This window comes from Dermacentor silvarum, chromosome 2 (assembly GCF_013339745.2).
Source record: "Dermacentor silvarum isolate Dsil-2018 chromosome 2, BIME_Dsil_1.4, whole genome shotgun sequence".
NCBI lineage: Eukaryota > Metazoa > Arthropoda > Arachnida > Ixodida > Ixodidae > Dermacentor > Dermacentor silvarum.
Window position 1 is genome coordinate 27,284,865 of NC_051155.1, and position 27,882 is coordinate 27,312,746.

A 27,882-nucleotide genomic window follows, 5' to 3' on the forward strand; every position below is an offset into this window, starting at 1 on the left:
AGAGCGAAACGAGCGAGGACCGTTTTTCGATCATCAAACGCGTGTAACTCCGCTATTACGGCACCATTTCGAAGAATTCTCGCGGCTACGTGTTCGTTGTAGACTCGTGCACAACTGCAACACCACAACTAAATTTCGACCTCTGGGTGGTTTAGGGGCCCTTTAACGACAAGAGATGAACGTACAGTTTACGTCCTGGTCGTCATTTGGGCTAATTAGTGTAGTCATGAAAATGTCGCCCATGACATCCACCTGCCGTGCATTTTCTGAGCGCGTATCATTAGCACGTCAATAAAACGAGGCCAGTGATCTGTTGTTTTGTAATAGAACTTCATTTCTCTTTTTTTTTTCTTTTTTGTCCTGGTGCATGATGGCATGATCGCCAGTATCGCGCGTGCACTCAAGAGAAAAACAAAAAACGAAAGGTACGTGCGGCAGTTTTGTGGATCTTTCGTATGATTTTTGTATTGTACTTCAAGAAATGATTTCTACATTCATTTTGCATGCCCTTACAGCTTACTGATATTATAGTGAACGTGCGTATGTGAATGAATGAATAAAGTTGACACATAATGTACAATCATTTTGTGTTCTTAGTTTGACAAAAGGTGATTTTAAAGTACCACGAGAACGGACAAGCTTCTTTAATGACGATGAAGTTACATTGTTTTTTTTTTCTTTTTGAAAAAAGTACGTCGCATTCTGCCTGTCACAGTATCATAAGCATCTTATCCCCAATATCAGAAAAGAAAGCTTCATTACAACTAAGCATTCACGCTTTTAATATATGTAAAAATATTCTCTAAACATAGCGAAAATACCAATAACACGGTTATTAAATTATGCATATATCGTTTTTTTTTTCAAAGCCACATAACTATAGAATATGCATAACACAGGTTACACGTTTAAGTGAACTGGTGAGCCGTTCAAATGAACCGGTTCATTTCAGTGAGCGGAGCCGTTCCGAGCCGCTCACTGAAGTGAGCCGTTTTGCCCATCTCTACGGGGGGGTATACTCTCTCAGCAGTCATGTGATGGCGTCGGCAAACGCGGTGCACGCTCCGGCATGTGTAAATGGCTGCGTAAGACGCTGTGGCCGCTCCCCCTTTCTAGAGAGTACTGCACGTTTCTAACGCGTTTGTGCTAGCGTCCCCTTAAGCGGGAGATCCGATGATTCCCTCCGGAGCTTCGCCCACTCATCATCATTCACCCCGTGGATATGCTGTGATTTTTTTTCTTGCCGCTATATTGGACAGAATTGACAAAAAGAATTTGCACCCACAAATGATGTGGGCACCATGACTCAAGGAGCTGTACAACAAGATATATATACACATTCAAATATTGATTAAATTAAATTTTCTGTTCTCTACAAGGGTGGCAATGTAGGCTTGTTGGTTGATCATCATGGAATGGCATGTAGTGTACTGCAGCAAAAGCAAGGATACCATAAGCAACGAAACACAGACATAAGCAATTAATTATGTCTGCGTTCCGTTTCTTCTCGTATCCTTGTTTTCACTGCGCTGCACTACATGCCACTCGATACTCTAGCTGTCACATTCATGAGCACTGGAAACCTAGTATCAAAACGTCGTGCCTGATTTACTATAATTAAAAAGCAAAATATGTGTATAGTAGGTCTAATTGAATTCTGGTGATTTTAGCATCATTGACGTATATAGCTTTTAAGAATGTTTAATTATTTCTCCCATGAAGGCAGAGTGCAGGCTCAACTGCTACAATTAGTGCGAATGTAGGCAAAAAAGACATACTTTTGGCTCTGGCATACATTTTATAGTATGTTGCATGATCTAATCAAGTTGTTTCGATTTAACGAAGTTCTTGATTTAACAAAATTATAAAACGTCAGATATATACCAATAAAATTCATTAACTAGACTTACTGTACTTTATAACCAAAGTATCCAATCAAAGCAGCTACAGCCGCCGCGGTTGCGATAAGCAATTGCTTATAAGCAATTGCTTATAAACATTGCTTATAAGCAATTTGTATTAAACAGCGCGCGCAGACGAAGCGCGAACGTACGTGAGCTCTACATAAACACGCCATCGTCGTTATTCTGTGGCGATGATTGATGCGAAAGCATCAAATAGCCCATTGAGCGAAAAAGCCGGCATCTGTCGTCTCGGCGAAACGGCATCTAAATTGTCATTGGCTGGGGATGCCACGTCACAAACGCGCCTCGACGGGGTAGAGCGGGCCCAACGAAAGGGAACACCTGCTGCTCGCTAGGGCCTCAGGTATTGCGGGAGAGGAGAGGGCATCGCCTCAACGCCACGTCATCCTCCCTCTCACAAGTGAGCGCGCGGTCCGTATCTCTCTCTCTTTCTCATGCCCACTTGGCTTAGCTGCTGCGCGCGCCTGCCGGCCTTGGTGACCGCTGCTACATCCTCGGTCTGTCGACATGCAGGACGTTGGTGGCATATGGCGTTGGCATCGCAAGCTGTTGCTGCTGCTTGCTGGCTCGGGCAGCACATACCACTATGGTACATTACTCACAGTGCAAAATTCGAAGAACTGCTCACCGACATTCAATTGGACATGTCCTCGGACGCGTCATCGTTCACCGTCACCGATTACTGTCTTCACACTGTGGTTGGCATTGTGTTGCCATTTAGAATTCATCGTATTATCACCCCTTTGACACGGCCTTCACGCTGTGTCGTAGATGACGCAGTCGTCGTCACGCATGCAGCCGTCATCCCATGGTCATTATGCCTGAGTCGTCGTGACTCAAGAATTGTGATCCCATCGTCAAACATACGATCGTTCTCACACTGGCATAATCATACTGTAGTCGGCATTCGACAGGTCAATCACCCTGATCAGCATTGCCTCTAAGGTTCTAGAACAGAATGCATGTGGTGACGTACCGCAGTAGTATCGTAGGAGACACTCGGGCAGAGCAATTGCTGGCCTTGATCACCAGGCCAAGCCTCCCTGCTGCTACGACCCACCACTACATCACTTATTTCAAGCTCCACAGTAATACTTAACTCAGTAACAAAATGGTTTCTTCAGCAAATGTCAGCATAATTGCCATAAGAACCTTCTCTCTCATGCAAAACACAACTATTGTCATGTTCACTAACTTGATCTCCACTCTTGAACTTGGTTCTTGCGTTGAATGTATCCTTTTAGCTTTCGAACGTCTGATACATTGTGCCACTGACTCCTTCTCCTGAAGTTAAGTGAAATTAATATTGACTGATTGCAATTACTAAAATGCACTGAATGCTTACTTCGTGACCAAGTACAATTTGTATATGTTTACAACCCCAATTCACAAATCTGTCTTTTGTAACTTCTGGCATGCCATTAGGCTAAGTGTTTAGGTGCTTCATTTTTCTTATTTAAGACCTCCCACTACTGCTAAACATGATACATATGATAATACTGTACTGCTACGCATCATAGCTTTACTAAAGAGACCGCACAAAGGCACTTTTTCGCAGATGTTCAATGCTGTGTTGTGTCAGCTATGGTTAAGTAGCAGTTTTTCCTTAATTCTTGTTATGCCTGCAGCTAGTAATTAACTTGTTCATGTGGTTTGGGCCAGTAATTTAAATCTTTTATGAAAAAATGTGGCATTATACTGACTGTACATCAAGCCAAAATTTTATTACTCCGAATTAAACAAGGACTCCCTAAACAATGCAACAAAGGATATTCCTGTCTTCTCTGCATCCTTTAAAGAGATTATCCAGCTCCATGGAATAAAATTATCTGACTTCGACACATTTATTGACAGTGCGCCGTCAGTCATGTATGAAGGGGCCATGTACATAATGAGTGAGATCGCAACATTTCAGTCATGTAACATTGCCAGTATCTTGCTGCAGCAGTAAATATAAAGTCCTCATCGACAAGTTCACCAACTAATCAATCGTACAAACAAATATAGTATGCAGATTTGAGTAAAGCATTTTTGTACCCTATTTAACAAACACAAATAAGCTACTGTATGATGCTCTTTCGGGAATATCAGCGTACTATTTGCGTGCAAAAAGAAAGAGGTGGTTATTAATTACAAGCAGCAAATGGCTATATTATTATATTCCAGTCGTAGACTTAGTTGCGCAGATTTACGTTTTATCTGCCAGTTGGCAACTGCTATATTAAAACAGCAATGGCCCAAGTTCAAAGGGTAACGCAGTATGAAAAAATATAGTACTTTACGCCTATCACACCGGAATATATGTATGTATGTATCTATGTATGTATGTATGCATGTATGTATGTATGTATGTTTGTATGTATGTACGTATGTGTGTATATATATGTATGTATATATATATATATATATATATATACACACACCATTTTGCTACACCATTGGCAGATTCAGTTTGTGTCTTCCCCGAGACATGTTGGAGTTGATTGTGATACGTATGACTTGTATCTGTTACGTCGAAAATCTCTCTCCCTCTTGTTCTCTTTTTTGGAGGACGCCCCCTCTTGATGCTGTACTTAATTATACACTCATCTTAGCCCACATCATTTTATATTTGAGGCGTGTAAGGCCACGGTTCTTTATGAGATTCACCTCTGACATCGTGCATACCATACGGAATTCTACATAAGACTGCACCCATGCTTAATCATTTTCTGATCAACTGTTAATGTTTAGACTAGCATCCTTTCCTCTTGCATGACAGTTATGTCGGCTGTATTGCTGCTGCCCTCTCATGTATGTATTCTAATAAATTGTCATATTCAACTTCTTCTTGAACATTGAGTCCAAACTTTGCCACCTTTATGCGTGTGTTGGATGTCATTTTTTAAGGCGTATCTTCACATTCTGCTTCCACTTCATCCACTTTAGCATCCTCACTTCCGTCCCTTCTCTGCCCTGACTTCTAGATGACTTTATTAAAATTGTTTCAGTTCCCTAAACAGTATTGTTGGCCATGTATTGCCGTATAAGTTTATTAGAAAGTAAAAATCTTTCAACTTGACTGGTACCTGTATGACATAAATATACACCATGATGCATCTTTCCAGTTTTTCCAATCTATGTCAGTTTTGCTGATCCTCTGGACTGTCTAATAGTTCCATTTTGGTGTTTTAGTTTATCATTGAACCTAGGTATCCGTCTTCTCTATGACTTACCCTGATGGCTTCCCTTTCATTTACTATTAAGTTATTCAAAATAAAAATCAACCTGGTGAAAGCTTCTTGAATGTTGCTGAGCAACACATACAAGTTAGGGAATGCTTTGGAAAGCCTGTGACCTGGCTTTAATTCAAGTTGCATGCCTCAATGAAATATTGCATTGAGAATTATTTTATGCCGGTAAGCGCACACATATTTGTGTTTATTTCTGATGTTCTTCTTCGTTAATTACTTGCTTGGTTCAGTGCATATATTTATAAAGCAAGAGATACTGGCTTGTTTTTTCTTTGCATTAGCAAATTACAATATTCGTTTAACAGCACACCTAACATAAATGAGCACACTAAACGTTGATTGGCAAGCAAAACACGTACTTGTCTTTTGAATATCCCAGCTTATGTTTTAGTGCGTGCAGTTCGAACACGATTCTTGAGAAGCACTACTTGACTGTTACAAGTATGTGATGTACAATTACTCAGCACAGCCGACAGATCCAAACTATTGCAGACTGGTACTTACCACACAATGCAAATCTAATCATGCCTCAGGATTTTTTTTATTTGCTTGGGTTGCCACACGGCATAATGTCAGTATGCCTCAGGATTGTAGAGGTGGATGCCGAGTACATATTAAGGAGGGGGGAGGGGGGTGCTTTGGCATGAACACTGGTAAAGGAAGTATTATTTGTAGGGGTGGAAGAATATTTGAAGTTTTGGATATGAATCGAACGTTACATGCTAACTATTCGTATTCTAAAATAATCAACTATTCAGCATTTTTGATTAAATAAAACTAGCCAAATACTTCGCAGTAACCGACTGTTAAAGTTGTTACTGTTCACCATCTGCTAACAAAGTGATCCAAATTATCACAAGTGAAACAACAAAAGTTTTCGAAGCAATGCAGAAACAAAATTAGTAATGCAAACTGTGTTTTTGGTTTCATGATGGAAGGCTACATGACAACTCCTGATTTTTGATTATAGCCTATCATTTCTTTTTATTCACAGTCTGAGCATGTAAATTTTTTATAACCAGTGATTTTTTCCTTGCAACCTGTCCTTTTACATGTCTTTACAGCAAAATAGTCCTTCTGCAGCTTTTGTCTTCCGTTTTTTTTTCTGCCACAACCATTTATTTAGTACCTTTATCAGCTAGTCATACAGCAGCTATTTATTCTTAGAACTCTTGTTTGCCACCAGGCCCTAAAAATTTTGAGAGGTGTTTGTGCAGTTTTTTAAATCACAATTAGTGAACTTGTGTTTAAAAGTAATCCTAATCTTCCCTGATTCTTATCAGTATTTTTCTTTTTTTTGTAGTCGGTACAAGCACGGTGCTTAATTATATCAAGATAAATAAGCCTGCTGTAAATGTATTCATCTGTATTCGACTATTCGACACTTCCTATTCCCATTAGAAAAAAATTACATTTGCCAACCTCTAATTATTTGCATTGAAGTAGTAAAGAGTTTGACGAAAGCTCGTCTGGTCTGGTCGAAAGAGGCATGGTAAGTAGTTTAAACACAAATCATGAAAATGAAAAATTAGAGATGGTTCAACTGGAGCTTTGTTCACAATCATGGCTCTCAGTTGGAGCTAAAACATTTATAACATTTTTTTGTGGTTGGCATTCGATTTTCAATTGTTTATTATAATATAATTGCATTCATCTAGTCCTAAAGAAGAGGCAATGTATTTGGAGCACTACTCTGAATTTAGTTTCTATTGCCAAGTTTTTTTATGTTACTTTATTCAACACACAGGTACAACTGATACATATTCATTCCTTCAAGGACGTCACCACTAGTGGAGGGTGTTATTCTGCGCTTGCACAATTATTTTCAGAGATTTCCAGCAAATATGTAGTCCTCCTAAACAGTACCTAAATAATTTTAGCCTATGTGGTTATTCATTAACCATGTTAATGGATAGTTACCTTCCGGTTAACCTCCCTGCCTTTCGCATCTCATTTATCTCTCTCTCTCTCTCATGTAGTCTTCATCAACTACCGACACGACGCGGCCTTGGCAAACTTGTGAGCTCACAAATTTGAGCATGCAGTAACCCCCCTCCATATTTGTCTTGATAAAGGCTTCTCCTTTGGTGCTACTCTGGATCCGCCCTGTTTCCTGTGATTACCACCATGGGCTTCAAGGCAGACAACCTCAGGAAAACGTTTCATGCACAAACGTGGCTCTTTCCCACTTTTGCTGATAAAGACGGATATTGAAAGCAAGGGTGCCATACCAGGCATGTTGGTCACAGACAGAACTGCGGGGGGGGGGGGGGGTGTTCTGAATGTATTCATCTAGTGGACACATCCGTTTCATCTGTTGCTGAAACGCTGATTGACTGGGGCACCTGTCTCCCTCTCACGTGTGCCCCAGCCCAGCCAATCAGAACTTAAGCAGCAGTTGAAATGGTTATGTCCATTTGGTTGACACTTGCAGAATACACCCCCTGTGCTCTGTCCTATGTTTCTGCCCTTCCCCATGTAATTTACTCAGTAAACTACTTGTTCATATGTTGGTTACCTTAATCAATGTTGAAATAGCTCAACGCTTAAATAGGTATGTACAAGTAAGGCACTATAAACCCAAAGCAGTTAGGTTGGTGATTGCCACCATACAGACTCAACCAATGGCTTCACCCCTATTGCAAAACCCAGTATCCAGTGCCCAGTGCCATGCCTGATTATGGGCCCAGTGTCGCGCGCTCGATACTGGGACGCTGGCAAGGCGCGGCATACTGGGAGGCGCTGGGCGCGGGGTACTGGTGCGAAATGCAGCTCTAGAGCGAGAAATACGTGATGCCTGGCTACTTTATATATTTTTTCGAATACAGAAAGAAACAGAGAACGTTGTAACGCAATAAAAAAAGAAGAAAAAAAAGTAAAACAAAAAAAACGTTCGCCAGGATTCGAACCTCCGCCCTACAGATCCCAATCCGAGTATCTGACCACTACGCCACACCGATTTTCTTTTTCTTTATTGCCGAAATAACACGTTACAGGGAACAAAACGTGGCAGCCAGACTTTGGCTACCGCGGCATTAAAATCTTTTCATACAAGCCAACACATCAAATACAGGGATCCAGTCTGGTGGATCGGCTAGAGCACGATACACATCTCGCACACGCACAACACTTTCGATAAAATGTTCGCGAACAGGGCGTACATTTTCATCAGCATGCCGATATTCCATTCTCGTTTTCCACAAGGCGTGGAGTCCCAGGACCATGATCAAATCGTACGGAATATCCTCGGATACGTCTACCGGCAAGAAACGAATGCCATATGGGTCAAGGGGTAATTGTTTCTTTAATGTGCGCTGAAGCACATCCCAGTGAAAGATTGGGTCCCAACAATCTAGAAATGCGTGCTCGATCGTTTCTGGTTTCTTGCATAAGGAGCAGTCAGTAGTCCAGGGTACAAAGATGCCTTTATCTTTAAGCCAGGTTTTAACAGCTAGTGTGTTCGTGTGCAACTGAAAGAAGAAGGTTTTAACTGATGGTTGTATAAGCATTTTCTTTACTCGTTTGAGCACATCTTGTCCTGGGCCTCCGCTATGTGGGATACGGTACAAGGGCTCTGGGAGCATGTTTTCCACTAGGTCCTTATATAGTTTTTCCTTCCTAACATTAAATAAATACTCTAAAGAAAATCGTGCGTTCAGCAACCTGAACGAGAGAACCACTTCGCGTAGGTACCCGGTTACAGAACCGTTAATCATTTCACGCGACGACACTATAAGTTCCGGGAGTAGTCGCCGCAGCCTCAATTGCATGACAGTACGGAGGAACTGGTGATTTTGATCCCGTAAATACACAAATCGTGAGACAACCTGGCTCAAAAACAAATGAACAAGACCAAGCCCTCCTTTCTTAACAGGGCGAAACAAATTTGTTCGGCTAGTCCGCTCCCAGGTGGATGCCCAAATAAAAACAGCAAAAACACGGTGGAGTTTTTGTATGCTAATTCGGGATGCACATAACACATTCATCACATACCAGATTTTCGAAATGAGAAAAATGTTGCAGACAGTAGCCCGTGAAAAAATAGACAATTGCCTGCCTTGCCACGCAGTAGACTTTTCTTTCGCGCATTGCGCCTGGTCAGACCAGTACGCTTCTGGCTCACGATAAGATTCAAGTGGCACGCCTAGGTAACGCGTTGGAGTTGTCGACCAACGTAAGCGAGAGAAGTGCTCTGGCGTGACATTCCAGTCGTCATGCCAAAACCCGTAACTCTTATCCCAGTTTATTTGGGCACCGGTGCAGTCACAAAATTCACAAACGATATTAGTGGCTTGTTTGATGCTCTCACTGTCCGAGCAGAATACGGCAACATCATCTGCGTAAGCCAACATCTTTACGTGTGCTGTCTGCAGCCTGAAACCCGTAATAGCTTCACTGTGGTCAATGGCCAAACAGAGCGGTTCGAGATAAAGTGCGAACAGCAAAGGTGATCGACGGTTACACCTTCATATTTTGCCATGTCAACGCGCAGACACATTTGTAGCTTTGCGCAGAGGTCTCGCACAGACATGGTAGATGCAATATCGCCTTCAACTAAAACTTACGCCTCTATCAGAACGAAAAAGTTGTCCGTATTGCATAGTATGCCTGGAAGTGCTGCAACACTGATTTGCTTTTGCGATTGGTATATTAACAACAAAAAAAGTCTTAAATGAACCGCCCACCCGGAATGTTGTACGGGCCGTTACTGCCAATTTTTACAGCCGTTTCTTATTCTTCGCGCAACGGTCATGCAACATTTCCATAACTCGACAATGCTTTTCCATCGACACGTATGTTTAAGCACATATCTCCGTAAGAGAAACGGTCGGTTAATGCGGTTGACAGCCTTCGGCGAGAGCACATATAGGTATGTTTATAACGTCATATCGGTGCTCATCGCTTGTTATGCTGACACTGTACAAACGAAATAATGGTCTGTTTAAAAACACCGATGGGAAAGGTGAACTACAGAGTGATTAGACTCGTTAGACTTGTTGATTCCTCAGCCCAGACGGGCCGATAGAGTGTAGACAAACTCGGCGGTCACGTACGGTAGGCTTAACCTTCGGTTGAAGCGAACGATCTCGGTGTGGGTACCGGGCGGATGCGAAAATGTTTGTATTTGAGATTCAGAACCTTTTAACTATTATTTTTAGTACAGCAGGGAAAGTGGAAGCGCACGAATCATCCCGGCTTTGTTGTCGGTGCGATAATATCAATCAGCGGCAGGCTTTCTGAGGTCCGTTCGAACGCGGCTGAACGGCTGCTCGGTTTCGTGTCGACTGTACAACACTGCGACAACTCGCAGTCATCGATTGCGTACAAACTACTAGAAAACGAGGCGTTATCTGCGTTTGCGTAATTTCGTTCCCGAATACAGCTATCCTCACAGTCAAAAGGGAAATGTACAAAGCGAAAGTGATCTCAAGTGTAGCATATGCATGGGCTAGCATCACGCACCTTTATTCCAAGCTGCAGCACCGCCGACACGAAATAGACATTTATGATCCCAACTTATAGCGCTATATTTAGGACAGGAGTCTGTTTTTGGACAGGAGATGCCCATAAAATTGTATCAAGCATTTAATATTTAACAGCGCCTATACTCCGGCAGTGCAGCACAAACGAAACCAGCGCAGTCCCCAGTACGAGCCAGCGAACTCCAGCGCGTGTACAGCGCACACCAGTGCGCCCCAGCGTCATAGCAGTGACACCAGCGTCTCGTCCAGTGTGACCCAGCACTTCTCCAGCAATCTCACCAGTGTCGCAGTGACTCCCAGTGACTCCAGCGTGCGCCAGCGTGCGCCAGCGTTCCCAGTGCCACCCAGTGTCAAAAAACGCGCTGGTTTCACGCTGGAAGGCACTGGAAGACGCTGGTTTTTGCAATAGGGACTGTAGCTTTCCATGGTAACTTTACTGCACTTGGAATGTAGAGAAGGTGGAATATAAAAATATACTAGCATTTCTCTAATGTGCATCACCCCCTCCACTTTGTGTTGTTACAATCAGTATATTCAACCCAAACGAAGTCCTAACAAAAAGGAATGGTGACACTAATTTCATTTCACTGCCTCATTTTTAGAGGTGTAACAAGATTCTTTAATTGCCATTACCAGTTGTTACTCAGGTTTCAGCTATCAAGGCCTTATGGCACGTTTGGACGTTACCTGAACTGAGTAAACGGCACAGATTGCATAATTTCTCAATACATTTGCACAGCTTCCTTCACCTTTAGTTTTGAATTAAAGCCAGCATTTCTCTTGTGACCATCTTTAAAGAGCTTGCAGTAATTTATACCTAACATAAAAGATGGGTGCTTTGTAGTGCTAGCATGCTGTCCTAGAGTATATCGTTGTATGGAAAATGTGCCGACACACAAGCCCGACAAATGCCACATCAAGCATTGGTGTTTGCTACTCCACCTGGTGTTTCAATTTTACAGCATGTGCACATTTTACCTGTGCACCAGTAAAAAGGGTCCAAAGCTCTTCCTGAAAACTCTCACAAGCACTTATCACAATCAATTCCCCATATAAGTGGTTTTGCTGAAGAGAACACAGAGATACAAGCATAATTAGACACTGAGGAATCTGGGTAGGAACACTTTATTTTCAGCACACATGTTTTTTTTGATGAACTGCTTCTATACTGGTGAAATCTGTGCTTTTAATAAAAGTACACCATGCTGCTTCACCACTCCATGCCAACTGCAAGTATCCTGTACCAGGAAGTCAAACCAAGACGTGGGATGTTCAGTCTGTCAAAAAAAAACGAGTTTGAAACATTGACGTGTAAAAAGTAAAGCACACTCAAGAAAAACAGCACAAGAACAAATCCAACGAATCAGAATTACATTTGAGAGCAAACATATAGTTTCTATGGCACAGTGAAGGAACCTTATTCCTCCGACGTTTTTTTTTTTTGTTGTTGTTGTTGTTGTGAGAAAAGATGAAAGTGCACGTGTTCTATCCCATTTTGTGTATCTTTCACCTTTTCACACACAAAAAGATGTTACCTTAATGTGCTCAACTGTCTTTTCATATCCATTTCTCTGCTCTCACACCATAATACCTACAGTTAAAGGTTGTAGTAATGCTTAGCTTGAATGAACCAACAACGACTATGAGCACTGTGCTACTAAACATGGCAATGTAAGTCAAGTTCAAGCACAGCACATTCATGTGCTATATACGTGTGCTCTTGATTGTAGGTAAGATAAATAAAAGGAAGGCATGTTAATAAGAATGGTCCTTGATGTGCTATGCAGAAGTGCTCTCCTATTTGGACAGAAGTTATGCGCAACCGCAATGAACAAGAAGACAACTTATACAGCATTTCAAATCTAGGGACTCGATGTGCTGGACATTTTTCTAAATTCATGGTAAAAAATCTAGATGCTAAAGACGACACATATATAAACAGGTCTCTGCTCAAACTGGTAATGCTATGTGTAGCTTAGTTTTACAAAATGTGCCCTACCACTGGTCTCCCAAGCTGAGGCTGCAGTCCAGTTGCAACTGCAAATCACTCAATTATGTCTAGGGCACACTTGAGCAAAATGCAGACAAAAATTACTGCACCACTGAGAATGTACTAGAGGCTTCAACAAAGCAGCTGACAGCCTGCATGGACTGGAGCAAGAGAAGCGCGTTTTGGGTCTAGGTGTGCACAGCTTGCAGTTGCTCCATGGACGCTATTTAATATATTTACATATTTCACTTACTTGTTGGTTTCAGACAAGAAATATAATGTATTTTGTATCCTTTCCACTGTTAAATACTCAAACCCAGGATACCACAGGTCTGTTTCTGGCATCTGATTTCTTCTCAGAAAACTACCCCTCTAAAAAAAATTCACAGGTACTTAACCCCAACCTCTCTTGAGTAGAGCCTGGTTTTTTAACATGACGAGGCCACTAATTACACAGTGACTCCTTGCGATGTGATGTACGTAAGCACTTTAAAAGGAAAGGAAAATTTAATAGCAGTATGACAGGTACTGAACAAAGCAAAGTGCCTGTTTTCACCCACGTATTCAATGTTTGCTTGTCTACTGGCGTTTACCCTACAAAAATGCAACAGGCGAAGCTGACTGCACTGTTTAAATCAGGGGACAGAAATGACATGTCAAATTATCGTCCGGTGTCAGTGCTCCCTGTCATTTCAAAAGGCTTAGAGAATGTTATCTGTAAAAGAGTTGTGTCATCACCAACAGCCAACAAAAGTTGTCGAAACGTCATCCTGGCGCAAAAATGAGCTTTCTTGAGACTAGAACGTTGAGAATGGTAGGATTCGTCGCTGGCTGAAACCCTACACTCCCGATTCGCGTGACCCCTACCCACTATCGGTATGCTTCACCGCAATACACAAACTGCGGTGATATAACAGTGGTCGAACAGGCTGGTGCAAACGTTTCGACAAGAGAGCTTGCCTTAACCAGCTTTTCTTGGCAGTTTTCATATGTGTGAGTACACCTGCCAATACACTTATTACGCTCCTGGGCGCGCGTAATGTGATGGGCGAAGGCGAGTGCGCGCGTACGTAGTTAAGGAACATATACATGTCCCGTGATAGCGGCCCCTTTCACTTTTGGTATGCTTCACTGCAATAAATTTTGGGTAAGCTTCACCGCGTAACACGTCTACTGCGGCGAAGCTGACTTTAGAAAGCCGATTCATTCAACGCATCTTCCGAGGCAGGTCGGCTTATCACGCTTGGCAACGTTTGAACACCACACTTACTGCATTAGTTTCTTTAGTTATTTTAATTTTATTGTCATCGTGATCCTGCAGCCCGCAGTAGCAGGCTGATACTGCGTCATAATCGTTCCAACTGCATCAGGACAGCGTGTAGCTGGTTAGCGTGCATGCAACAGGCACGGCGGCATTGGCTGTTGGGAAACTTCCGAGACGCTCTTTCGCGCAGTAATGCCATTTGTCTTATTAAAAAGAATGCAGGTGATGATTAAATGAAATGCAGCAAAGCTGTAGAAAAGCAGTAGCAAAGCTGTTCGACCATCTCGCGCAAAAACACGATCTGGCGGAACAGCTCACCATGCCAGGATTTTCTTGCGTCCTCGTTTTCTCACGCATCATTCACTGAACCACACTACTGGATGGTTCTGTACACGTACTAACGATCCTGACGGAGGATCAGCTTTATAGCTTTATATGGGATGCCACGGCCCATTCCACGGGCCGGCTGCAATTTGACGCGGCCACGAGGCAAAATATGCGCGCAAGATAACTAACGGCAACACATCAAGCAGCTGACAGCCCCAACCTTTTATTAGATGCATATAGAGTGGTAAAATGGATTACTTACTCTGTAAGAAGGCACGCAATACGGACCGCTTCACAACGCGACCGGCCCCGAAAAACAGCCGCCATGAAAATAAACGGACGTGACATCATGGGTTATAGCGGACGTGACGTCATGGGTTGCAGCAAACGTTTTGGGCACCTTTTGTTTGCTGCGACCCTGGTCGCAGCAGTCACGGCCTTATCTTAGCACACTCTAGTAAAAGCAACCGGTTTCGCGTGCATGGAACGCAGAGAGAGAGAAAGCGACATTTAAAAAATGTGGTTGATCCCTCTTATATAGGAATCGGTATAGAACACGAAAGTGAAACGTGTCTTCACAGAAGTAGTGTAATGTTTATTGCACATTGATATATAATGTCTATTGGTGTTTTGTGGCTAAAGCGCCCTTAGGCGTTGATGCACCCACGCTGACGCCTGGTGGCACGTCTCCTCCATCACGACTACCAACGTCGATGACCATGAGCAACCGTCGTGCATATGGAAGCTGCACTACGCTGCACACGCTAGCACAACGCGAAAGACGAAGCACGTAACTGACACACTAATACAACGCGCAAGACAAAGCACGTAACTGAATCGTCACCGAGTCAAATCAGCGCGTACAGCGCGTCGTAATTGCAGCCTCCGCGATCAACTTCAGAAACATTTTCAGAGCTAATTGCGGAGGCCACGCTCCGCTGTGCTGAGTACGGTGAACGCCACCTAGGTGGCGTTGGTAGTGCTTCTTGATGCCAGCGTCCCTTCGAATGCTGGCATCGAGGCGTCGTAGTGCTGAGACCACCGAAGCTTTCACTGTCGGTGCGCGTTAGTGTCATAATGCAGTACTTTTCTTTTCTGCTCGTAGGCGGCGGCACCGCCCCGAGCAAGAGCGCGGGTACACGGAGGAGTGTTAGATATATAAGGCGCGTCTGTGTAGCTCTCTGCAAATGCGTTTGTGGCGCAATGGGTTAAACGCTCGGCGATCTATCGTCGCGGACCGAGAGGTCGTGGGTTCGATTTCCGAATTTTGCATGTTTGTGGAACTTTTTCTTCTGGTTTCTTTCTTTGTATTATGTTCGTGTACATTGTAACCTGACGTATTTCCGTGACGGAAATACGTCAGTGAAGTCTTGGTGGACCCCGGCATAAAACACTTTCGTGTTAAAAAATGAAAAGAAAAGGGCAAAGGCGCTCGGATTTCTCGAAGCACGCACGCCGTCATCGGCCGGAGCGGCTGCGCCTGCGCAGCGGCAGCAACGGCGGCGCGCCATCTGTCCGCGTCGATTTGAATTCCCAACGGCTGCGCCAGGCAAGTGAACGCTTGTTGCTGCTGGTGAGCTGCCTGCACCTTGGTGTCTGTGTATTCGTCTCGACTTTGTGGCATCACACGTCAACTACACTGAACGGTAAGTTTTAGCGAAGATGTTTTCCGGCACTAGCTCATGACTAGGTGAGCGTATTTCGTAGCGCGAACCGGCGATCATGTAATGTAGGCGACTCGGGCCAACGCCTCCTATGAAGACTTTATAGGAGGCGTTGCTCGGGCGTAGTGTCGATTTGTCGTTTGGTTTGTAAACGCGCTCGGGTTCTCGATTCTAGTATAGGGAATGTTTAACCGCAACCGATCGCTCGCGCTTGTTCATTTTACCGTGATTGTCAGTGTCCGTGAAAAAGGAAATACACCATGTTTAACGTGGATACTGAGCAGAAATAAGCGCGGATTGTGTGTGTTAAGCGGCGTACTGTGGGCAGGTCTCGTTTTGTGGCGCTCGATCGGCGGCCATAAACGCTGCGCTGCCTGTCTAATAAAACTCGTCTAAAGCGCTTTATGTATATACCTCGGAATTATGCTAGAGTGACGAATTGTCTAAAAGAGACGTACAGTTGAATAAATGCTAGCGTACTCAGATGAAAGGCCGTGTTTCGAGGCATGCATCAGCAGCGTGTGCTGCCGTTTTCGTAAGTCAAAAGTAGAAGTATTTATGGGGCTCCTGGCAACCAGTATAAATATATATAACCGCAAAAGCTTTCAGAGCACGAAACTCGCGATAAGCTCAGTCAATCGCAGCTTTGCAACTTAACCGAAAGAATTGGAGAACAATAAATTAGTGGCTCGGGGAAGCACCCTTTACACGTTTGAAACTGAAGCCAATGGGTTTAAAGAGAGTTTGAAGATTTTATGTGCTGTGCTCGTGTTGCCATGAATTACGAACTTGGCCAAGCCCTTGTCAGCTTTATTAAACAAGTCCTTCAATTCAGCTGAATCTTATAGTGCATTTCAAGTGACTGACGTGTTATTCGTTATAATTACAATTATGTCCTGGCAGTAATTTGGCAAGCATTAAACCACAATATTTTTATTGCCCCTAAACTGCGGGTGTCATAGACTGCCAGGGAATTTTCATGAAAACAGCCAGTGAAAGCTTGGAAAAAGATCAGGGAAAATGAAAATGTCAACATAGGTATGCTGTCTTGTTATTTCCATACAATGTTTCAACAGAATCGCTGCCTAAAGCATATTTTTGAAGCATTTCACCTCCCAAAAAATTATAAATTGGTACCATTTTCTGAAAAAGAAATGAAAGTGAAGGATGCATCACATGGGGGGGGGGGGGGACATTTCTTACTCAATCTTTCTGCATTACCTAAGTGTCCTGAACCTCGAAACTCTACTAGTAAAAATACTTATGTTATAGAGCGCCTTAAATTATTTACTGTGATAGCATTTATTGTAATGACAGTTTCAGTTTTGTTTCCCAGGAGGTGCATATGTGTCGTGCCATAACACAGAAAGTGCTCACGGGGTATTTCTGGTGTTCATGTGGTATACCTAACTTGCAACCGTGTCAGCATGCCCAAAAGATATGATTATCTATAGGAAACGAAGTGACCATATCAACACAATCAATCCACCTGCCTTCTATTGAAGTTATGGCCAATGATGTATCAGTTAAGAGTACGAGAAAGACATTTAAATGTGTATTAAGGAAAATTACAATCTTTGGCATGATACGTTCAATACTCGTCACTCTTCTGATCATATCATTCCGCGCCGGTATATTTAATTACCAGCCAAAAATGTAAACAGTCCAACTGGGTAGCCTAGTTTCAGCAATTAATATAGAGATCGTTTGGGTTAATTAAGTACATTAATGTGTTATATGGCCTTCTCATAAAAAGTAACATACTGTTGCTAGCGCCAGCAGCAATTTTAACAGTTTAATTGTTCATCATACGGTGAGTGAAACATTATGCGATAGTACTGTTTTGTATTGACAAGCAGCCATTAGGCATAGTTAAACCGTATTAAGGATTGACTTAAGTGGTTTGAACGAATATATTAAGCTGATTAATGAACGTACAAAGAATACACATTTGTTGTTTTTGCCTCACATGGTTGTATGTACATATTTGCAGCATGCACCTGCAGCACCTTCGGAACGGCTGACACGAAAGTCAAGGCCAGCCTGGCAACCGTGCTTGCCAAGGGGAAGCAGCTGTAAATATGTAAATATTCTCTTTTAATGATAGCATAAGACATGCATTTTAATAAATTAATGTATTATATCGTTCAATAATAACAGTTAATTCAATATCGGTGCACTTGTTTTCTTTTTTGCACTGCATGAGTCTGCACTAGTGGAATTGCTTGAACTATTTGTTTCTGCAACATATGAGAGTGCAGCTGGTTCAGGATCATTATTAATCTAGTAACATGAATGCATAAATGCAGATGGGAAGCAACAGGTACACATGCATAATATACGTTCAAAATTTTGTTGCCGCCATATGTAAACAAAAATTTTAACTAACTTGTAGATAGTAGATTTCATTCAAGCGAATGCATTGCATGCGACTAAACTTTCTTCAATGTGCAATTACAGAAATGCTCATGCAGCTTTACTTAATGATTCACTGCTGCATACATTTTAGATTTGGGACTGCTTCCATCTGCATGCATGCTTTTCTATGTACAGTTCCCTATGTATGTTCCCATATGCATACTGGATACAATAAACTTTATTGCGATAGCAATTATATGGACACTCCAAAGCAGATTTCTGCCGTCGGCGTCGTCGTCGCCGTCGCCGTGAGGTTCCGTATGACGTCACTGGAGATGAATAGTCGCCGCGCGCCGCCGAATGCTGTATGTGCGAGTGAAAGGGCGCGAGGGACGCTTTCACGGGGAGTGAACGCACGGCGGAGAACAAACGCGCGTGCAGCGGCGTGCTCCCTTAAAGGCTGCAGAATTAAGCGTCTCTTTCCTCCTTTACAATCACCATATATGTAGAGCAAACGCGACTTCGTCAGACACGCGAAAGGCCGTGGGGGGACAAAGACTTCAAAGAAGATGGCAAAGACTTAAAGACTTCCGACGCTGCTCGACGAGTGTCCCGTTCTGATCTCGTCGAAAACCTCCGAGCCGCCCCCAGAGGCTCCTGCAACAGTCACCAACGCCGCGCGCGTTTTGTGCGAACGCGGGCAAAACGCCGACCGCGTCGACAACAGTTCTGTCTGTTGCCGGTGCTGCTGCATGTCCAAGTTTGAACAGCTGATAAAACTACTATCCTTATTCCATATAGCTCTCTACAAATTTGCTATCACAATTGATGCTTCGCCTTTCGGGTGAAACTGCGACAATTTTTTATATACATTTCCAATAAACTGCTTATCAGCAAACCCCAGCAGCGAGTGTTTATAGAATAACATTGCCTGCCGAAACATAGTTGGCAAAATGTGGTGTATTATCTAGTATATATGGTGTCCCAGTAATTTTAGCCAAGCTGGTCAATGAAAATCAAAGGTTAAAAAACAACACGGTGCAAGATATATGATCATAAAAAGACCTACAGGTCAGACCTCTGAATTCAAGGCCGAATGCACGCCATTGGTCTTAAAATCGGATCTTATTGCACCGTCTTTTCTTAATGTTATTTTTCATTGAACAGCTTCACTAAATTTAAGTTAGCTGGGACACCCTGTAAAATTGTAAGGCTGAAGTCTATAGATTAGCTATAGACTGATCTACAGGAACTCTCTGTAGAGAGACTGTACCACATTCTACAAAAAGTGTAAGGCCATAGACAGACTTTAGACTGGTCTATAGGAATAGTTTATAGTCTATAGACATTTCATAGACTTATGTCTACAAAAGTAAAACTATATAAGCCTATAGACTTGACTATAGACACTCTGCAGACATTTGTCTACAAAAGTGAATTTTCATTGATATATAGGCCGTCTGTAGTCAGTCGATAGACTCAGACATTTTGTAGACTAGTCTACAAAAAGTGTATGGTCATAAGTCCATAGACTGTCTATAGACTGGTCTATAGGAATAGTCTATAGATAGTCCTTAGACATCTGTCTATAGACATTTTATGGACTTATTTTTACAGAAGCAGAACAATATAAGCCCATAGACTTTTGTCTATAGACATTCTACAGACATTTGTCTACAAAAGTGAAATTTCATTGATCTGTAGACAGTCTATAGTCAGTCTAAATACTCAGACATTTTGTACACTAGTCTACTATTAGTGTATGACCATAAGTCCATAGACTGTCTGTAGACTAGTCTGAAGAAATGTCTACAAAAAGTCTTGACTTCATAGACAAATGTCTATACACTTTATATAGACGTTCTACAAAAATTTTTGTAAGGGATCCTATAGCCCAAACAAAGCCAAGTCGCAGATTTTCAGTAGCCCAAATATAGCCAGATAGCCAACTCGTCCAAGTCGACGCCAAAACTTTTTTCCTGTCATTCTAGCCACCCTAGCGAAACGCCTATTCTAAAACTCTTCACTCCTACATGCCCCAACGCTAACACCCGCAAAGCTCTTTGGGGCCCCAAACTTTGGGGGCCCCTATTCTAAAACTTTATTAGCACATCAACATGGTTTGCTTTTTGACAGTAACCGGCTCTCACAGCATAACCACTGTTATCAATTTGCTGTTTACATTTGCTCTTTGTGTGCCGTCGCGGCTTTTACCATTTCGAGCGAGTTACGTTCGGGACGTGCTCGTCGCAGAAAATGACTGCGCGCTTTTTACACTGGTGTGCCGTTTTGCGCAGTAATCCTTTAATAAAAAGCTTCGCTTACACTTATTCAGAAAGCGAGTGGCATCTGTTGTCTGACACTTTGTTTTAACGCATGTTCTTGCCGTGCTAGAGACCTAAGATGGCGGCCGGGTTGATGTAAATGGATGTATATACAGCATGTACCAGCTAAACGGGGCCAAGCTAACTTAGAAGAAAAAAACAAGGAAACGAGAGAGGATGATGAGACAAATAACACGAGATATCATAGCGCGAAAGACTCATAAAAAAGTTGTCGCAGTTTCACCTGAAAGGCGAAGCATCAATTGCGATAGCAAATTTGTAGAGAGCTATACGGAGTAATGATATTAGCTTTATCAGCTGTATAAACTTGGACATGCCGCAGGACATGTTGTCGACGCCGTCGGCGTTTTGCCCGCGATCGCTCAAAATGCGTACAGCGTTGGTGACTGTTGCCGGAGCCTCTGATATAAATAGGCACTTGGTGCCGCAGCTAAACGTCGTCTCCCTTCCCTCCCCCTCCCCCACGGCCTCTCGCGCGTCGAAAGAAGGCGCGTTTGCTCTACATATATGGTGATTGTAAAGGAGGAAAGAGACGCCTACTTCTGCAGCCCTTAAGCGAGTACGGCGCAGAACGCGCGTTTGTTCTCCGCCGTGCGTTCACTCCCCGTGAAAGCCCGCGCCCCTCGCGCCCTTTCACTCGCACATACAGCGTTCGGCGCGCGGCGACGATTTCATCTCCATTGACGTCATACGGAACCTCACGGTGACGGCGACGCCGACGGCAGAAATCTGCTTTTGAGTGTCCATATAATTGCTATCGCAATAAAAACAAGCCGTCAGCATGTCGCAGATCGCTGCAGTGGACAGCTGAATTTCTACGCCGTAGGCAGATATGACGTGAGAGATCGATGACTGTAAACATTACTTCGCGTTCACGACAGCTAAAAAGCAAAGTTCGTAGTTCACATTACTGTAACTAACTAAATAATAATAACTTAATACTATCTGTCATAAAATAAAAGCACTGATTAGCCCTCTGCAGCGAATCGCTGGAACTTAAGAGCTTCCCGGCCAACCAAAAAATAAGATCCGATTTTAAGACCAATGGCATGCATTTGGCCTTGAATTCAGAGGTCTGACCTGTAGGTCTTTTTATGATCATATATCTTGCACCGTGTTGTTTTTTAACCTTTCATTTTCATTGACCAGCTTGGCTAAAATTACTGGGACACCATATATACTAGATAATACACCACATTTTGCCAACTATGTTTCGGCAGGCAATGTTATTCTATAAACACTCGCTGCTGGGGTTTGCTGATAAGCAGTTTATTGGAAATGTATATAAACAAAGTTGTCGCAGTTTCACCCGAAAGGCGAAGCATCAATTGCGATAGCAAATTTGTAGAGAGCTATACGGAATAAGGATAATAGTTTTATCAGCTGTTCAAACTTGGACATGCAGCAGCACCGGCAACACACAGGCGTTTTGCCCGCGTTCGCACAAAACGCGCGCGGCGTTGGTGACTGGTGCAGGAGCCTCTGGGGGCGGCTCGGAGGTTTTCGACGAGATCAGAACGGGACACTCGTCGAGCAGCGTCGGAAGTCTTTGCCACCTTCTTTGAAGTCTTTGCCCCCCCCCCCGCGGCCTCTCGCGTGTCTGACGAAGTCGCGTTTGCTCTACATATATGGTGATTGTATAGAAGAGACGCTTAATTCTGCAGCCTTTAAGGGAGCACGGCGCTGCACGTGCGTTTGTTCTCCGCCGTGCGTTCACTCCCCGTGAAACGCGCGTCCCTCGCGCCATTTCACTCGCACATACAGCGTTCGGCGGCGCGCGGCGACTATTTCATCTCCATTGACGTCATACGGAACCTCACGGCGACGGCGACGACGACGCCGACGGCAGAGATCTGCTTTGGAGTGTCCATATAATTGCTATCGCAATAAAATGTTCTGTGCAAGCATGATGTCGCTGTTGTTGATGTCATGGCCGACCGTCACAGCGGCACGGACATTTTGTTACGACGGGTGGAGCAAAAAAAGTTGTCGCAGTTTCACCTGAAAGGCGAAGCATCAATTGCGATAGCAAATTTGTAGAGAGCTATACGGAGTAACGATAGTAGCTTTATCAGCTGTATAAACTTGGACATGCAGCAGCACCGGCAACACGCAGAACTGTTGTCGACGCCGTCGGCGTTTTGCCCACGTTCGCACAAAATGCGTGCGGCGTTGGTGACTGTTGCCGGAGCCTCTGATGTAAATAGGTACTTGGTGCCGCAGCTAAACGTCGCCTCCCTTCCCCCCCCCCACCCCCCCTCCCCCACGCCCTGGCGTGGGGGAGGGGGGCGCGTTTGCTCTACGCGTTTGCTCTACATATATGGTGATTGTAAAGGAGGAAAGAGACGCCTACTTCTGCAGCCCTTAAGCGAGCACGGCGCGGAACGCGCGTTTGTTCTCCGCCGTGCGTTCACTCCCCGTGAAAGCGCGCGTCCCTCGCGCCCTTTCACTCGCACATACAGCGTTCGGCGGCACGCGGCGACGATTTCATCTCCATTGACGTCATACGGAACCTCACGGCGACGGCGACGGCAACGGCGACGCCGACGGCAGAAATCTGCTTTGGAGTGTCCATATAATTGCTATCGCAATAAAAAGGAGTGCCGTAGTCTAATGTGAAAATGTATACACAAACAACACTGCAAATAAAAATGGCTATATTTGGCTACGAAATTTTTTGCACTTTTTGTGTTTGGCTACATTTGGGCTACAACTTCTCTAGTTTTTGGCTACGCCGGCTCGTCGGACCTGGCAACACTGCCACGGCGGCGCATGAGCGCAGCTACGGTGACTAAACGCCACCGTAGCGCAGCTAAGCGCAGCTCTGCCGGCCTCTGCCGCCTATCCCGCCGACACTCTCTGGGCTCTCGCCCGCCTCTCCCCTAAAAGCTGGAACCGCATAGCGCGCTTTTCGCGAGCGAACAATTCATGAAGAATTATTCGATTAAAAGTATCCCGCAAAACGATTGATCTTAATTGAATTCCACCTTTCATTTAATCGACTTAATCGACTAGGCCTGTTCGATTAATCGTTTTCGAGCGTTCGACAGGAGTGGCACGAGAATGTTGAAATCATACTGGAATGGCGGCCCACGAGCAGTGTCTGTGCGGCTGGGGTAGAGCGACTGTCGACTGTCTTTCCTAGTCCAGAGTGATGCCAACCTGAGCGTCTCCCCTCTCTCCCCCCCCCCCCTTCGCACACGTCACCACGCCGCGCGGGGGCGGAGGCTAACCCAGTCGTCGATCGTAGTGCCACTACCAGTCCACTAAAAATGTTTCACAGAATTCGCGCCGGCTTAGACCATGTATTTGACATAGCGATGGGGTTCTATATTCTCGCATGCTGGTTGTGTGCCATTCAAAGTAGGTGTCGGTTTCACCCAAACATGCCAGCCAATTGACATTCCTTCGTTCTGTAGAAAAAAAATGTGGTTTAAAATCCTAAACCACTGACTTTCTATTCCCCTGTGTACATTGTGCATATTTCTGTTGAACTTCACCTTTCACTTTTGCCATTTTTCTTATTCTTCTTTAACTGTACTGTGCTGGGATTCACTAGTGCAATGTACCTTAATAAAGCGAAGCTTTATATGTCTATAGTCGGATACAACTTAAGTCTGCAGTGAAGCCCCGCCCACGCCCTCATAACCGCCGGCCACTGCATGTTCCTCCGCGAGGCTCCAAATAGTTCGTACTTCAAAGATTCCCTGTTACCTAAATAAGGGTAACCATAAAAATAAAATTTGACTTAACTATTATAGTAGAAGGTACAAGCACGACAAGTACAGTCGTGTCAAGTATGACGCCATTTTGAAAACGTCGCATGACGAAGATTTTGTGTGCTTCTGTGATTGGCTGGCGGAGTAAAACAACCCTGCGCAGTCCGACTGCCTTTTTTGCCAACTGCTGCTATTAAATTTGTATACTTCTATGGCGAAATCGTATATGGCGAGGCGAAATCGCCTGTGTACACAAAACTATAATCATCAGCATTTGCTCGAGCGTCGTCGTCGTCTTCCGCAGCTGGCTCGTTGGCGCCCCTCGGGTTGCGCTCGCGCTCGTGCTCGGCATGCACTCGTGCCACTGCTCCTGCGTTCGTCGTCATCGTCTGCTTGCATAGCTGACCTGCGGCGTTGACATTCTGTGCAAGAGCGAATGTACTTTTGCGCAAATGTGTACATACCGCGCCAATAAAACCTATGACGTTGTCTGGTGTAGGTCTTGAAGAGACCAGCGTGTGCACACTGAGGGTCCGCGTGGAAAGCGGCACATACATCAGTGCGGAGCTGCCGGGGTATTACAAGCAGCCATTTGCGGCCGTCGGAACTGTAGTTACGGCGATAGACGATGCCGTCGCGGATGGCGAAGTGCGAAGCTTGCCGGCGTAGCGCTCGGGATGGTGGGCGTTCAGGTGAATCAGAGATGTAATCTATCAAAGATGAAATCCAGGAGTCCTTGCGCTGTTCCAAAGGCATGTCGACAGAATCGAATGGGGGAAGTGGGTCGTCTAGGACGGAGACACTGACAATGACGGTGTGGACCGGTGATCGCGAAAGAGCATCGGCATCGGCGTGTTTCTTGCCTGAGCGGTAGACAACCCGGATGTTGGAGCCTCTTGGAGCCTCAGCGCCACCGCGCTAGGCGGCCGCAGGGATCCTTGAGGGACGACAACCAGCAAAGTGCGTGGTGATCGGTAACGACATCGAAGGACCGGCCGTACAGGTATGGACGAAATTTTGTAATGTCCCAAATGATCGCTAGACATTTCTTTTCCGTGGCTGAATAATTAGCTTCAGCTTTCGTAAGAGTGCGCCCTGCGTAAGCAACAACATATTCTTGGTAGCCGGGCTGTCGCTGGGCGAGCACAACGCCAAGACCAACGCCGCTAGCATCCGCATGGATTTTCGTGGGAGCAGTTGGATCTAAAATGGCGCAGCATCTGTGGTGTTGTAAGCAGGTGACGTAGCGTCACGAAGGCCTCGTCGCAATCCGGGGACCACGCGGAAAGATTGGGGTCTGCCTTAAGTAGCTCTGTCAGCGGTGCCATAATCGAAGCGAAATCGAATGAAGCGGCGGAAGTACGAGCAGAGGCGAATGAAACTACGCAAGTTTTTTAGAGACGTTGGTCTTGGGAATTCTTTAACAGCACGGAGCTTTGCGCCATCGGGGAGAATGCCGCCTTCGACACGACATGTCCGATAATTGTCAGCTTGCGTGCCCCAAGGTGAAATTTTTTTCAGGTTGAGTTGGAGGCCAGCGTCACTGAGACAGCGTAAAACCGGCTCCAAGCGATCAAGGTGAGTAGGAAAATCTGGTGCAAACACTACTACATCATCCAAATAACACAAGCACGTGTTCCATTTGAGGCCTCGAAGAATAGTATCCATCATCCGCTCAAAAGTCACGGGCGCGTTGCAAAGGCCAAATGGCATCGCACGAAATTCGTATAAGCCATCTGGTGTGATGAAAGCTGTTTTAGGCTTATCGTCTTCAGCCATAGGCACCTGCCAATAACCATGCAGAGCGTAGATTGAGGGAGGAAAAGAACTCTGCACCTTGTAAGCAGTCTAAGGCGTCATCGATCCGTGGCAATGGATAAACATCCTTTCGGGTTATTTTGTTTAGGCGACGGTAGTCCACGCAAAAACGGATCGAGCCATCCTTCTTTTTAACTAAAACAACTGGCGATGCACATGGACTGTCGGACGGTTCAATGACACCACGCTTGAGCATTTCACCTACTTGCTCATCATTGATGCGTCGTTGTGTCGAAGATACGCGGTATGGTCGCTGCCGTAGCAGTGAGTAAGCACCGGTGTCAATCCGGTGGCATACAGTCGTCGCTTGACCCAGAGAAGTGCTATGGCTGTCAAAATCAAGGCGAAATTTGTCGAGAAGACGGAGGAGGTCATGGCAATGCTTGGGGTTTAAGGCGTTGTCGATGACGTGGCTGAAAACGTCTTCAGGCGATGTGGCAGGTACGGGACTACTGGAGAGGGTGTTGACCTCGGACGATCCATTAGGAAGTTCCAACGTGGTAATGGTGTCGTCAGGCTCCACAGTGCGAGAGATTCACTGCGAAGCAACGTAATCGGGAATGGGAAGTGGTTGTAGACAGGAAGGTGAGTAGCACCTGCGTGAAGACCAAGCAGCGCTGTTGGGAGTGGTGAGATGTGGCGACGAACGAAAGCAGTGGAAGGTGTGAAGAGTACGGTAGAGTCGGAGGCAATAGAACGGGATACAGGTGCGAGAACGGATGCGTGCGGAGGTATCTGGATGTCGTCAGTGAGGGATAACTTGGTGCAGGAAAGCGAAACGTCGTCAGATATGGCGTTGCCAAGCGAAGAGAAGGCGACTTCTGCACGGGAGCAATCAATGACAGCTTGGTGACGAGAGAGAAAATCCCAACCTAAAATAATATCGTGGGAACAGTGGGGAAGAACGATGAACTCGACGATGTAGAGCACTCCTTGAGTTTCAAGTCTGGCGGTGCACGCAGCCACCGGCTGGACGTTCTGTGCTGTGGCCGTGCGGAGTAATGGACCGAAGAAAGGCGTCGTGACTTTTCGTATTGAACGGCATAGTTTTTCGGCAATCACAGATATGGCGGCACCTGTGTCAATGACGGCAAGCACAGAGACACCTTCAACAGCGACATCAATAACGTTGGGCGGCGAAAGAAGGGGGCTTGAGCGTTGCGACGATTACGCAGTTCTTGCCTCGGGAACTGCACCACTTAGTTTTCCGTGTCAGCGGTAGAGGGACGTCGACGCATCGGGGAGAGCGAGCGACGACGAGGAGAAGCAGAACGGCGGTCAGAAACTTGGCGAAGGCTTAGGCGGGGAAGAGGTAAATTTCAGTCTGGAGCGTAAGACAACGGATGGTCGTACGCTGCTATGTGTGGGTCGTCACGTGGATGAAGTGGACGGGGGCGGCACAGGCGTGCAACGTGTCCGGGAATACCACAAGAATAGCAGATGGGCCGATTTTCCGCTGTGCGCCAGGGATTAATTGCTCGATGGACTGGAGGTCGTGGTGGTGTGGACGTAAAAACAGGGCTAGGCATCGGAGGCGGAGCCCGAACGTCGGTGGGCGTGTTCGTGCGACGGCGTCGGCGTAAGTCAGTGGGGCGGTAAGTTGAGGCGCCAGCTCCATAGGAAGGGCCTCGGACACTTTTCTTCTATAACGTGTCGTAGGGTCGGACTAAGGAACGAATTGGACTCCGGCGGGTAGGAGATAAGGGAGAGCTGGTGAGCAACTTCTTCCCGGACGAAAGCCTTGATCTGCGAGAGG

At 45.0% G+C, this 27,882-nt stretch overlaps 1 long non-coding RNA gene across 1 annotated transcript; it reads right to left on the minus strand.

Moving 5' to 3' along the window:
• Nucleotides 1-11,752: 11,752 nt before the first annotated feature.
• LOC125942944 (uncharacterized) lies at nucleotides 11,753-14,559 on the minus strand. The gene is made up of 2 exons (XR_007465436.1): nucleotides 14,485-14,559; nucleotides 11,753-11,918 (listed from the first exon to the last, which is right to left on the minus strand). It is a non-coding gene; the product is annotated as an uncharacterized LOC125942944 (long non-coding RNA).
• Between the last annotated feature and the right edge of the window lie 13,323 nt (nucleotides 14,560-27,882).